This window comes from Syngnathus leptorhynchus, chromosome 13 (genome assembly GCF_054491065.1).
Source record: "Syngnathus leptorhynchus isolate UIUO chromosome 13, UIUO_Slep, whole genome shotgun sequence".
Taxonomy (NCBI): domain Eukaryota; kingdom Metazoa; phylum Chordata; class Actinopteri; order Syngnathiformes; family Syngnathidae; genus Syngnathus; species Syngnathus leptorhynchus.
In genome coordinates, this window is record NC_141207.1 from 3,945,827 (window position 1) to 3,958,377 (window position 12,551).

A 12,551-nucleotide genomic window follows, 5' to 3' on the forward strand; every position below is an offset into this window, starting at 1 on the left:
GTCATTTACTACAATTCTGCCAAGAGCAAGACTGAAGACTAGAAATGGTGTAGAATGCTTGGCATAACCATTTTCTAACAGGCTGACAGACAATTGAGGATTTTTGGTCAAACCTTGGGTGCTTATTGTCAAGAGTAAAGTGTGATTTTATTATGCTGTTGAATGACAAATTACTTAATTCAGTAGATGGATTATCCTACACTTATGAATGAAATTGTAAGATTAATGTGTTCAATTGCTATAGATTTACTTAACTATAAATTACTTGGATTGCAAAGATGCTTCATGTGTATCAAACAAATAAGACAACATTGTAATTTCATAATTTACTAGATGAGATTTTTTTTAACATATCACAAAAGTTTGGGAATATTCATATTCCTTTCTGTTAGATATTTTACTACAGTGACGGATGCACAATTCGTATTGTAAACTAGTGCACCATCCAATATGCAGCTGTTACTTGAAGGTAATTTCTACTTTGAGAGTGAATTCTACTTTCAGTATCAAGCTGTCATGAAATCTACAGTCCAATTGTTTTTCTTTTACTTTGTCTTGCTTTTCCTTCTTTTTTGCGCTCCCCTAAGATGCTCAAAATCACAAGCGCACTGTTGATGTATCTTGAAGATGATTATCCTCTGAGATTGAGCTTCTCTAGCTTAACACGCCCAAGGGAGCCTCATCACCCCCATCGTAATAGACAAAAAGAGGAGAGAGTGAAAGAGGCATGAATTCCACTGAGCTACAACAAAGAACACACTCAAATTTTCACTCCCCCCCAACACACACACACACACACACACACACACACACACACGCACACACACACACACACACACTATAGCAGCCATTAAACCTGCGTGCCATGAGGGTATCTTCATCCTCATCTAACATGAGGTGAGTAATACAGGCACATATTGATCACAGTCTGCTTAGAGCTGGCATTAATCGAGAGAACTTTCAGCGTGATTATAAGACCATGTTCACGTTTTCATGTTAAGCAAATTGTTCTTTTGAAGAAAAAAAAAATCCAATTCAGATTCCCGCATCGATACTCTGAATTTTGTAGATAATTTAGATTTTACCACATTGGCAGGAAAGGTAAGAATGCCTTCCTGTTCATTTGTTACATATAGGCATTCAGCCACTCTCCTCCATACATACGAATGCACACACTTCTACCTAGTGTGAAATAGATGCATGTCCTTCTTTCCCTGCCAAATCCAACATTTAAAGATTTATCTCTTAAATGAGAACCTGTGGTAAACAAGCTAATCTGTTTGGCGGCGCTCACGGTCATGGCTGAATAAAACATTTGACAACGCTAAGCTCCTGAATCTTCCTATCTCTCTCTGGAAAAAGGCCTCTCTCTGCCTCCCTTCGGGGCTTCTTCATTGTTAATCCTACCGATCGCGTTCTTGGAGCTTTTCTTTTGTCCCGCCATAGGGGTGTGGCCAGACTTTTGTCTTGTCTGTCCGAGAGTTCATTATGCGATTGGCGACCAGCTAATGCAATAATGTGCATCACGTGGCCCTACTGGCCATTGGAGCAGCACTCTGCGAGTCTTTCGTTCCTCTTTCCCCAGTCTTGTGGAGTCAGCCTGCTACCTCTCCAGTGGTGACAGGTTGTCTCAAAGGTATTTAACCACTTGTCTTGCAAAACCCCTTTTAATTGAAATTACCCGCTGGCCGATAAGCTGCAGTGGCCTTATCGAAGAATAGATATAGTGATTCAGGTCTTTCAGAATGCACCACAGCAGTCTGTATTCACCTCTCATCTTTGCTTTGACATATTGTATGAATAGACTATTACATTATTATGTTATTATATTCCACTCAAGCATCCTGCCTTTTTTTGGTGAGAAAAGTGCTGTTGTTGGAGCCTTGTAATGAATGTGCAGAGTGCCCAATCTTTTTATTGGGGGGTGGGCTGGAACCGATTATTGGCATTTCCCCTCGTTTCAATCGGAAAATATGATTTGAAGTAGAAGTGAACAAATTACACCAATTTCTCACAGAATATTCTCTTGTCTCCACCCCAGAATAAGAATTCAATATTTACTTTTATATAAATTTTCCTTTTTTTTTTTTATCTCTTTCCAGATGCAAATGGATCCTCTCTTCTGCTGTAAGATTTTTGAGTCACAAGTCAAGTTAGAGCCATTTCCATGTTTCCGTGTGTTTTCCAAAGAAATGGTTTTGCTGCGGTCTCATCAGTCAGCAAAATTAGCAAACCGCTAATTTCTCATTTCGCTGGTTTCGGCCCATTAAACACTGATGCACATATCCCGTAATTAGGCCAATTGGAATCAGTTATTTAAATTCTGAACAATTTGTAAATTACCTACACACACATGCTTGCACATACACGACGAGTGAGGCAACGCAATAAAAACTACTTTTGCTGAGGCCATTGGTCATTAGGGCAAGAAACCTAAAATAAAGTACAAAGTATACACATTCATCAATAGTACATTGTTTTGCCAATAGAAATACGTCCACATCACTTCAGTTCAATATTCCTGCTTGTAGCACAGTATGCGATTGAATCCGACGCAGCAGGCCAAATTCAATTTCAAAAGGCCCTAGTCATAAAGCAAGGTAAAAAAAATACATACATCCACACACTTCTCAAAGAAAAATGAACTCAACAGGAATAGTTGTACCATTTTGTTTGTATTTTCTTAAGCAAATTCACACTCATGCATATAGTCATAATCATTCAATATATTAAGAGGTACTCAAATAGTTCCTGTGTGAAGAAAAAAAAATATTGAATGCAATTAGAGAACCACAACTGTTCAATTATTTTGCAAAGGCCACTCACCAATGTCATATTCAAAGCACTGAGAAATATTTATTTTGTGTCTATTTATTATACAAAAAAAAAACAAGCACAGTGACGGGTGGTAACAAATCAATGTCACATCTGAATTATTAATCACTTATTTATTATGCACTTCCATTTGCATACTTTATTGCATTTTAAAGATGACAGTTTGATGCTGAGCACATATACTGTTTGATTGTGTAAAAAACCAAAAAAAAAAAACAGATCAATAGTCGTGAAGCAAACTTTACATGTTCAAAATGGGGTACGGAAAACTCCAAAACATATCTAATCCTACCCCTTGTTCTCTATATTTTGACTTATTTCATGTTAATACACAAATCCGATGTTCATATCCTAAATGAAAGAAAAACACCCCCCAGAAAGATATATTATATATACTTTGTATGATAATAGGCAATTATGTTAAGGCTTAAAAAGTCTAATTCAGTCATTTCTTTTTTAAGAGGCATGATGCATAAAATCACAGCCAAATTAGACTTCTATGTGATTGATTTATCATGTTGCTAAGAGATTCAGGTGTCAAGAAAGAAATACGCAGAGAACAGAAGGTGGAAAGAACGGCAGATGGAGGCGTGTATGGAAAGGTGAAAGTCACCGGACGCAAGTGAAATGCCACGTGGCACTCAAACGGCCCACCGGAGCTACCTGAGACCCAAGTCTGAGTGAAACAAGAGTGCTTTGTTGACAAGCCGTCACTGAAAGACTCCGACAAGGGCTTTCAGCAAAGCGTTGTCTACTCCTGCCATACCCGCCCTCTCCACACCCGCTTGAACCCTACACCACAACGTATGTCAGCACGGTCATTAGCGTAATTGCTGATCACGTACACAATTCTCTCAGCCAAATCTACCAGGCATGCATCAATCCTCAACAAGCTTTTCTTTACGATGATTGATCCGAACTGGAGCTTTTCTTCCGGCTCGTCTTTTAAAGACCAACGCTTGTCTACTTTCGCCATCTTCGAGCGGGAATGTTTAAAGGTTTATGACTCTCTCTTTGAGTTTTTGTGAGAAACCCGCCAGATGTTGCAGTCTCAGGATGAAAACTGATGGATATGAGGACAATGTGTCATGGACAGGTAGCAGTCAAAATTGCCCTCGTTATGATGTTACAGTCATGATTTTGGAATTCAAAGCAGAGAAATTCATTTTTTATAACCTTCCTACTTCCTGTGAAATATATCTGTTTTTGACAGTCTGCTCTCCTTTTTAGTGATGGACACAAGTATCTGACCGCAGAATTAGGTACAGCTGAATAACCTACGGGCTCCAACGCAAAGACTGTATCGTAGGTTCTGTCCAACAAAGCTTATACTGTTTTGTAGTCGGGGTATAGAAGTAATAGTTTAACAAAATAGGCATGTGACAATTTATTTTAATGCATATTTTGGAGATGTGCTTGAAGCTCATCAATCAGTTGATCTTATTTTGACATTTTGTTAGATTCTAACCACATAGCAGTTGCGTATTTACAAGATATACAAATATCCACTTTAATAATAACGGGAGGAAAAAAATAATAAGTTTGGAATGTCATCTCTTGTAACTTAATAGTGCACACACACACACACACTCACACACACACACACACACACACACACACACACGCACACAAACCAAACATTTACACAGTTCATACATTGATGCTTGCTAAACGGAAGTCTTGTGAGGTAGTCTGAGGTCTTGCAACATGGACCATGTGACCTTATTGCTAACAGGTTTCAGTATAGTTTTTTTTTTTAATGGAAATTCAAAACATCCTTACTTTATGGTCTATTGCACATGTTTAACTTTATGACACCTGCTACCATTTACTCATTTTTTATTACCACACACAGCATACACGGAATTCAGGTCAACATCACCGTGAACATGTCGAAGGCATTGAATTTCTTGCAAATGTGTTTTTTTATGGCTTTTTATAAACATTAGCTGTTCATTCAAACATTTGTGCCAGTGGTTGTGACATGTTTCAGGAGGGTGCTGGAGGTGAGCAGTCCTCAGGTGGTGAGTTTATGCTTATTATCTACTCGGAGACCCTGAAGCCACAACCTCCCATCTTTTGTAACACACCTTCCTTCAGTTCATATTTATCTGCAGCAATCATGACTTCAGTGAAAGAGGCTCCAACACTATAGCAAGGCTCCAACACTAAAGTGAAATTTCTGCCAGGGTGAGAATTGAATGTGCACTTGGAAAAGCCTTCAAGCGGATATTTAATCATATCCGAGGTCACGTCAGAGGGAATCAACAATCATTTGCACCTTCTCCTCTATGCTTACTGCTTTATGCAGCTGGCACTCAAACAGATTGACACATGCCTTAACGCTCACATGCATGCATGTATGATGATAGCACGCGCTCACGCAGTGGCTGACACTGTGCATTGTAATATGCTCAGGAGCCTGTACGAGGATTAGCAGCTCATTTCAGTGGCTATGAATTTGGCCCTCACTGGGTCCCCAAGGGAAGAGACAGCTGTGTGGGGGTGCTGTTGAGAGAGCTCGTTGTTGCATGTGTATGTTAAGGGGGTGGGGTTCCATGGCATATATTTTTATCTGACACCATGGGACATATTCCATGAGCCAACACCAGTTTAACCATTACACACGATCGGGCTTATCTCAGGCAGCTGACTTGCTCCTCTTTCATAATATGATCCCTCTATTTAAACAAACTACATGACTGTGAGAATTCAGAAAGAATATGTGACTTGGAAATACATAGAAGAATCCTTTAGAGATGTGATTTAATTTTATGGAAGGTTCCAGCTAATTTGAAAAGATAAACACAAATGTTAGTTTCCTTTCTTAACAAAGTAGTCTGGGTTCATAAAGCCGAGACTTTGTTGTTATAATTGCATGTGAAGCCACAAAGTTTAATTACATTTTGCCCAGACCAAATGCTCTGGTGACTTCTGCTTATTGGATCCAGGTGGGCCCTAGTATGGAAATGCACAAACGCTTGAGAGTGACGAGGGGTCATGTGAAGATGTACCTTTACCTAAAGCCAAATAAATATTTAAGCACTCTTTCTGTCAGTTGAACTGACTAGGTTTCTTGACACATGGCTTCTGGATTGACAACTAGTTCTGTTGACCTGGACTTAAGCCTCAACTCAACCTGCCCTTGTACATATATTTAATTGATATATGCCAACAAAATTGAACAGACCATTTTATTGTGCTGTGGCTGTCGTGTTTTTAGCATTGAGTATTTCATTTTTTTGTACTTGCTGGACTTTGTTGTTACAGGTTAAAATGTGATGTCTGTCGGTGGACTCAAGCCTGCGCTCTGCTCCAAAGCAAACACTGCCATGCCTGAGACTTAAGGTAAAAAGGAATTCTAGACAAAATGCAAATTACGGAGCTTTAGGAAAACCTCGGGCAAAGTAGCACATTAGGACAACAGACAAACTGGAATTTCCCAGCAACTATGAGTCAAATGAAAAAATGCAATGTTACTTATTTACTCTTGTAGACAGAAGAAAAAAATTGATGCATTCTATCCATTCTATTTTGGTGCATCTGATGACCTGGGGTGTCATTTACATGAGAACTAGGAGTGGTTGTGAGCATGGGCTCCAAGGCACAGTTGGCTATCATCCTAATCCAATCTATTCCTATGGCGCTAGCAATGCCGTATCAAGGCTGCAGCAGCAGGGGATTGCTTTGTGAGGGAGTGGATGGGTGTTATAACTTTAAAAAACTTAAACCATTCGGAGGCTTCGCCTTCTATGATGCCATTGAGTGGCATTGTGATGCCAAAGCATTTAATCGCTTGTCATATTCAATCTGTAGGTGACAAAAATCAATGGAATAATGTCGAATAAATTGTTCAAGTCACACATTTAGTTGAGACATCATTTGCAGATAAGTGTTATCTTTTATTAATGTCAACTTATTGTCAGTCAAGCCATTTTCCATGAAGCAGTCAGGATAGATGCGTGAGTTAATTTCCAGTTGTTCATTATCACTGGCCACATGACATAGTGAATTAACCAAAAGATAAATTGCTTAACTTAAAGACCCTGCAAAGTGATTTCTTCCGAAAGCAAGTGTTTGCTTGGCCAATAGCACGCAAGCAAGCCCCCTCACGTTGTCCAATAAGCCATCACCTCACTCGGTTTTGTAACGTGTGTGTGTCCACATAAAAAAGACCCTTTGGGGAGCGTTGACTTTTTATTAAACAGTAACACACAATATTCAGCCTGTGGCTCACATGGTATTTTTTTTGTAGTCACATTGGTACTGAACAAAAAGTGGGATGAAGCCTTTTTGATTTTTTTCCTGTCTCTAATTCCACTATAATTTGGACAAAAAACATCAATATTTACTCATCCCTCAGAAAGCAAGTTATTATATAACTGCATTCTATCAGACATCCAAGGATTGTTGTTTCACACCAATCCTATTCAGGCTTTCGGATAGTCCTTGCTTCATTATTCTTTGCGCAACAGCTGTGACTTAATAAATCCATTCCAGTGCTCAGCTTTTGGCTGAGTCTGACCTGCTTCCACTGCTGCCTCCTTATTGACCACATGACCATTGTGGCCGAGGTATTCACTGGGTCTTAATAGTAAGACACACAAGAATGCAGCGGTGACTGAGCTTTTGCCACATGGTGGCCTTGCTGGGAAAGCTTCCAACAGCTTATGTTTACCATGACAGACCAGTGACCTACGGGTTCATGCTCCTAATTTGGGGAGAACCACCCACATGCATAAATATTAACTTTCTCAAAGCATTTTAATCAAATGTTGTCTTTCTCGTTCATATTGTTATAACATGGCTACCCATTTTCAAATTTGACCAAAGGAATCGGAAACATGTATTTTGACAAAGTTATTCAATATTGGGAAATAGCGTTTCGAAGACATGGGCTGAAATGGCACACTGTGCTTTTGCATGCTCACTCAAGCAAGGAGTGCAAAAGCTGGTGATGCCCTGTAATCTATGTGGTCATCCCTCCTGTTATGAATGAAGAACTCACTTATTAGAAACAGAGAACTTGCGTATTAGAAACAGAAATGCCATGACTAATTGAGCTAGTAATTCAAGAGTATTAAATAGATTAATGTTTTCTTTGTGTGTTTTGTTTTTCCGCCCGATGCCAGCAAGCTCTTTTCACCACAGGGCTGTTTTCTGGTTCTGCTGGGTCACTATCTAATTTATCCCCAATCCATGCATACTGTAACAGCAATTTGACACAGTTTTTCCTTTCAGTTGCTCGATGCTCATTCCCACGTCTTTCTTGATGGTGTCTAGCCATCTGGATTTGGGTCTCGGTTTTTGGTCTCGTATCAGTATTGAAATCAAATTGTTCTTTGTACAACCTGCTCCTCTGTGATCTTCATAGCTGCTGCAGCTTGGCTGGAGAATTAGGATTCTGTCACTGCAACTGATGTGACTAGTAGTTGTTTTACTAATTTCAATTTCTTTTGCAGACATGAGTGGGAAGATAGTGGTGACAATAAACAGTGATGACACTCCAAGTACATCCTGAGAGCGTCCTTGTAGAACGATGTAAATATGAGTCATTGATGGAAAAATATTTCATTGTTTATGATTGAATGAATTATCCACGCATGCGCAGATGAGTTCTCATGTGACAGTATTTCAAGGTAGCATTCTAAACAAAAACCAAAATTCAATACTGTCAGCTAAGTGGTAGACATACAACTGTATATCATATTGTCAAATGTGTACCTGAGGAAACAACCCTCTGTCACTATGTGACACATATGCATATAAATTGGTGTGCTTGTGTATTAGGACCCATACAAACAAGACTGTATTAAATGCCAGAAGAAAATATGATGTTGATCTGCCTGGAGTCACACCCCCTTAACCTCAGGAAGAACACAGCATGGTGCTGTCACTTGAGTCAGATGTCATTATCGCTGCAGGTCTGAGTTCTTAGTGAAGGCTGACAACTTTATGATTTGATTCACTCGGGCTGAGAAGTAATTAAAAAGGAAGGATGGCAGTAAGACCTCATAATGAAAAGGTATTATTCATGCATTCTACTGCATGATGTTATGCAAATGCACAAAATCTGTGAGCAATGAGGAAACGTTAGGGCATAAGGTAAATCATACAATTGCAACAGTCGTTCATTTTTGATTAATCTCATCACGAATTTGTGACTAGTTTTGTAGCTGTACAGATTAGGATGTTAACCGCAGCATATTACCGATGGATAATAGAAAGAAAACTAAATAAGTGAACATTTTAGTAGTAATGCACCACATCTATGTTGGTAGTTGGATGTATGTCTGTCTGTCAATGGAGCTGGTTCCTTTGCGTTTATTGATGATGATGATGATGATGATGATGGCAAAAGCAGGAGGATGAATTCTGAAGTGTTTTATGCAATACTTTCTGCTCATTTTCAGCCAATTGCTTGAGAACTGTATGCACGACGCTTCACAATATAGATGGATATGTAGATGGATAGCAGATGCAAGGAGTTGGATATCATCCAATGGCTGTGTCAGTCACCTGACCTGAATCCAAGTGAGTATGCATTTCACTTCCTGAAGAATAAACGGAAGGGAAATGTAGGCAATAACAAGTAAGAGCTACAGACTGTTGCAAACAAGACCTGGTATTACCTGGTTTTCATAAATGAAAGTTTGACTTATGAACATTTGTCCCATTATTTTTGGACACTTAAAAAATGAAAGGCATAAATACAAATTGCTCCTTCACTGTTCACCGGCCTTTCTGTCTGGAGTTTGCCAACAAAAATCCTGTTTTTGTGTGTCTTGTAATTTATAAATCATTACAAAGACCATTCTTACTTATGAGAGTAAAGAGATCAAAATATGAAACACCCGGGACAACGCTTTTGATGAAAAAGTCCCTAAAATGTTCATGTCCAAAAATTAACTATCCAACTTACTGACAACCGCCCCCACCCGAGATAATACATTTTAAAGTCATTTCCACACAAGACTGACAGATGCAAAGTGAATGGCAAAATATTAAAACACTTTCTCATCAAGAGATAAAAATGTATATTTCCTATGCCTGAAGGCAGTCAATTATATGACAAGTACATCTAATGAACAATGCAAGACTAGTCAGAATTTAATCAAAAGGCAGTGGCAGGGTCCCAGTGCAGATGGAAAATGATTAACACAGTTAATCAAACATCCCAGTGTTAGGTTATACATGGCCAGCCTTTGCCATCATCTGAAATATGGATCGGATCCCTTGCACATTTCCTATTTCCATTTTCTTTTGCCTTTGGAAAATTTATAGCATTTATCATGTTGACCCTATTTATTCTGCTGCTTTCATACAGGTATTTGTTAACCCTAACATCTCAGACAAATGTCCTCTATTTGAAAACAAATGCAGACACATTTAAACAAGATAATGTCTCCGCGATTTCTAAACATTCTATTGCAACTAGCTGGTCAAAGCATCAGTGAGCAGATGAACTAAAACTAAAAAAGAAACATCGTCCGTCCATCCATCCATCCATCCATCCATCCATCCATCCATCCATCCATCCATCCATCCATCTATCCATCCAGTATGTACATATTAACAAGAAGGACAAGCAGGGACGGATGAATATTTTTGAAGTGCTCCTCAGTGATGTGCATGTATATCCTATTTTTTTTCCCCTCAAAGTCAGGAACAGCAACTTTGTTCCCTTCGCAATTTACCACGCAACAGTAATTAGCCTTGATTACAAAGTATCTCTTGAGAAATTGGGACAGAACAATTTACTGCATTGTCCCCAGAAATGAAGAGATGCCCTTCCTTTACATGACAATTTCCACTCTTGGATTCTCTCAAGAAGACGCTACTAATCAAGCCAACTATTTGATTGCTTTTGGAATAATTAAGTTCAATAATTAGAGTGACTCATTCCAGACTTTTAACTGTGTAAATTAAAATGTTTGATACCGTCCATTCTAGCAGAGATTACAAGCATGTATATTTTTGTTTTGCAAAAGTTTGAACAAAACTTTGTTGACTTGCTAATAAGCTCAAGCATCTATAGCTTGTATCATTCTTTTTTAAACCCTGGGGATCACCTTCTGTGTTTGGAACAGTAATGTTTTATGGAAATAAGCTATATGTACTTAAAACTTATAATTGTGTTCCGTTATACTTTGACAAAGCAGTTACTTTTAATTTGGTCAAATTAATCGGAATCCAAAATTGAAGGGAGTAATGTCTGTCCACAATGATGAATGCTTCAGTAAGATTTTGCCTCAATTAAATTTCAGGCAATTATTCTAGAAGATTATTGACCTCTAAAGGGACTACTGAGGTCACATATTGTCCACTGTCTTTGCAGTGCAGTATTCATCTTCATTAGGGAGAACAATTGAAGTTGTTTCCTGCTCAAACGAGAGGGTATTAACGCAGACAGATTAGCCTCAGCACAGTTCACTAAGCAAGTTGATTTTTATTATGGTCACCACAGGTAAAATAAGATTTTCTTGCACATGTATTTTTTTTCAGCAAATTGAACTTACTGTGCTCAACCAGTAACACTACTTACACTGCATGGTAAGACTATTTATATCTACTATAATTGTCATTCAGCAGCAGAGCTATTTTGATGATGTTTCAGATAATCCTTTAAACTGTTCAGCATTCACTCATGTAACAAATGTATGTACTATATATTAGATTTTTACATAATTTCTCACTGGGTTTGAGGAACATAGTCCTGGACAATGTGCAATAATCAACAAAAAAATAAGAAAAATGTCCATTTAATGAAATGAAGACACCATTGATTAGGAGATAAAGTATACCAGTGAATTTGTTGTCAGAGACAGAATGCCATCTTTGTTTCTGGAGGCCTCAACCAGAGAGTAAAGTTTAACACTTAAGTATAACACCCGGGACTTGCAGCTTACACCCCCTTGTGTTAAAAGCATTTGTCACTATCACAAACGCTGGCATTGACATTGCCACTAATGGTTTAAATGAATAAAGTGGCAACTGCTTTGTGAACACACATGAAAGAATGTGCCACTTCTGCCTGGTTTTATCTGAAAGGCACACTGATACCATGTATATGAGGTGCATGATTGAGGGTTAGGGTTAGACCTGCCAACCATGTCCAGAAAATACATAGTATGATCCCTTTCACTTATTTCTAAGTGACCTATTTATTTAGTTTGCCTTGAAGCAAATGCACAAAAATGGGCTGCACTACTTTTCTGCAACCTACAGAAGTGCTGTTGATTCAACTATCGTAATTTCTGGACTATAAGATGCACCAAATACAAGACCCGCAAACTAAAATTTGGGAAAAATCCAGTTTTGTTCCTGCATAAGCCACACTGGACTAAAAGCCGCAGGTGTTTTTATGTTTAATTTCCATATGTAGGAGAATATGCACAACTCATACAATATCATGAAAAATCCATAGATAAGACACACTGGACAGGGTTCAAAGCTTGTGCAAAAGGTAACTCCTTGTATTGCGGAAAATACGGTAGTTTGCAAAGTACAACATAAAAATTGAGCAATATTAACATAGATTTCTCTTATAGTTGCCATTTCAGCTTGGATGTAATTTCTAGTCATGCCAATTCTTTTTGTATTTATTTTTAGTAAATGTGATTGCTACATTATTTTTTTGTTTTGTTGGCATGACATTGTAGTCTTACACATTCTTCTTGTCGTGTGGTAACAATTGTGGATATTGATCTTCAAGT

General features: G+C 38.4%; 1 protein-coding gene across 22 annotated transcripts in view; it reads left to right on the top strand.

Moving 5' to 3' along the window:
* Positions 1-12,551, top strand: part of adgrl2a (adhesion G protein-coupled receptor L2a) — a 196,481-nt gene that overhangs the window by 91,453 nt on the left and 92,477 nt on the right. For 7 of the 22 annotated variants that reach the window (XM_085928341.1, XM_085928340.1, XM_085928343.1 and 4 more), the window contains 3 exons: positions 6,106-6,183; positions 8,298-8,376; positions 9,249-9,369. The exons of 13 other annotated variants lie outside the window; for them this stretch is intronic. The gene's annotated coding sequence lies outside the window, so the exon portion shown is untranslated. The remainder of the gene's footprint in view (positions 1-6,105; positions 6,184-8,297; positions 8,377-9,248; positions 9,370-12,551) is intronic. 2 more of the 22 variants (XM_085928345.1, XM_085928347.1) reach the window with 1 other exon arrangement.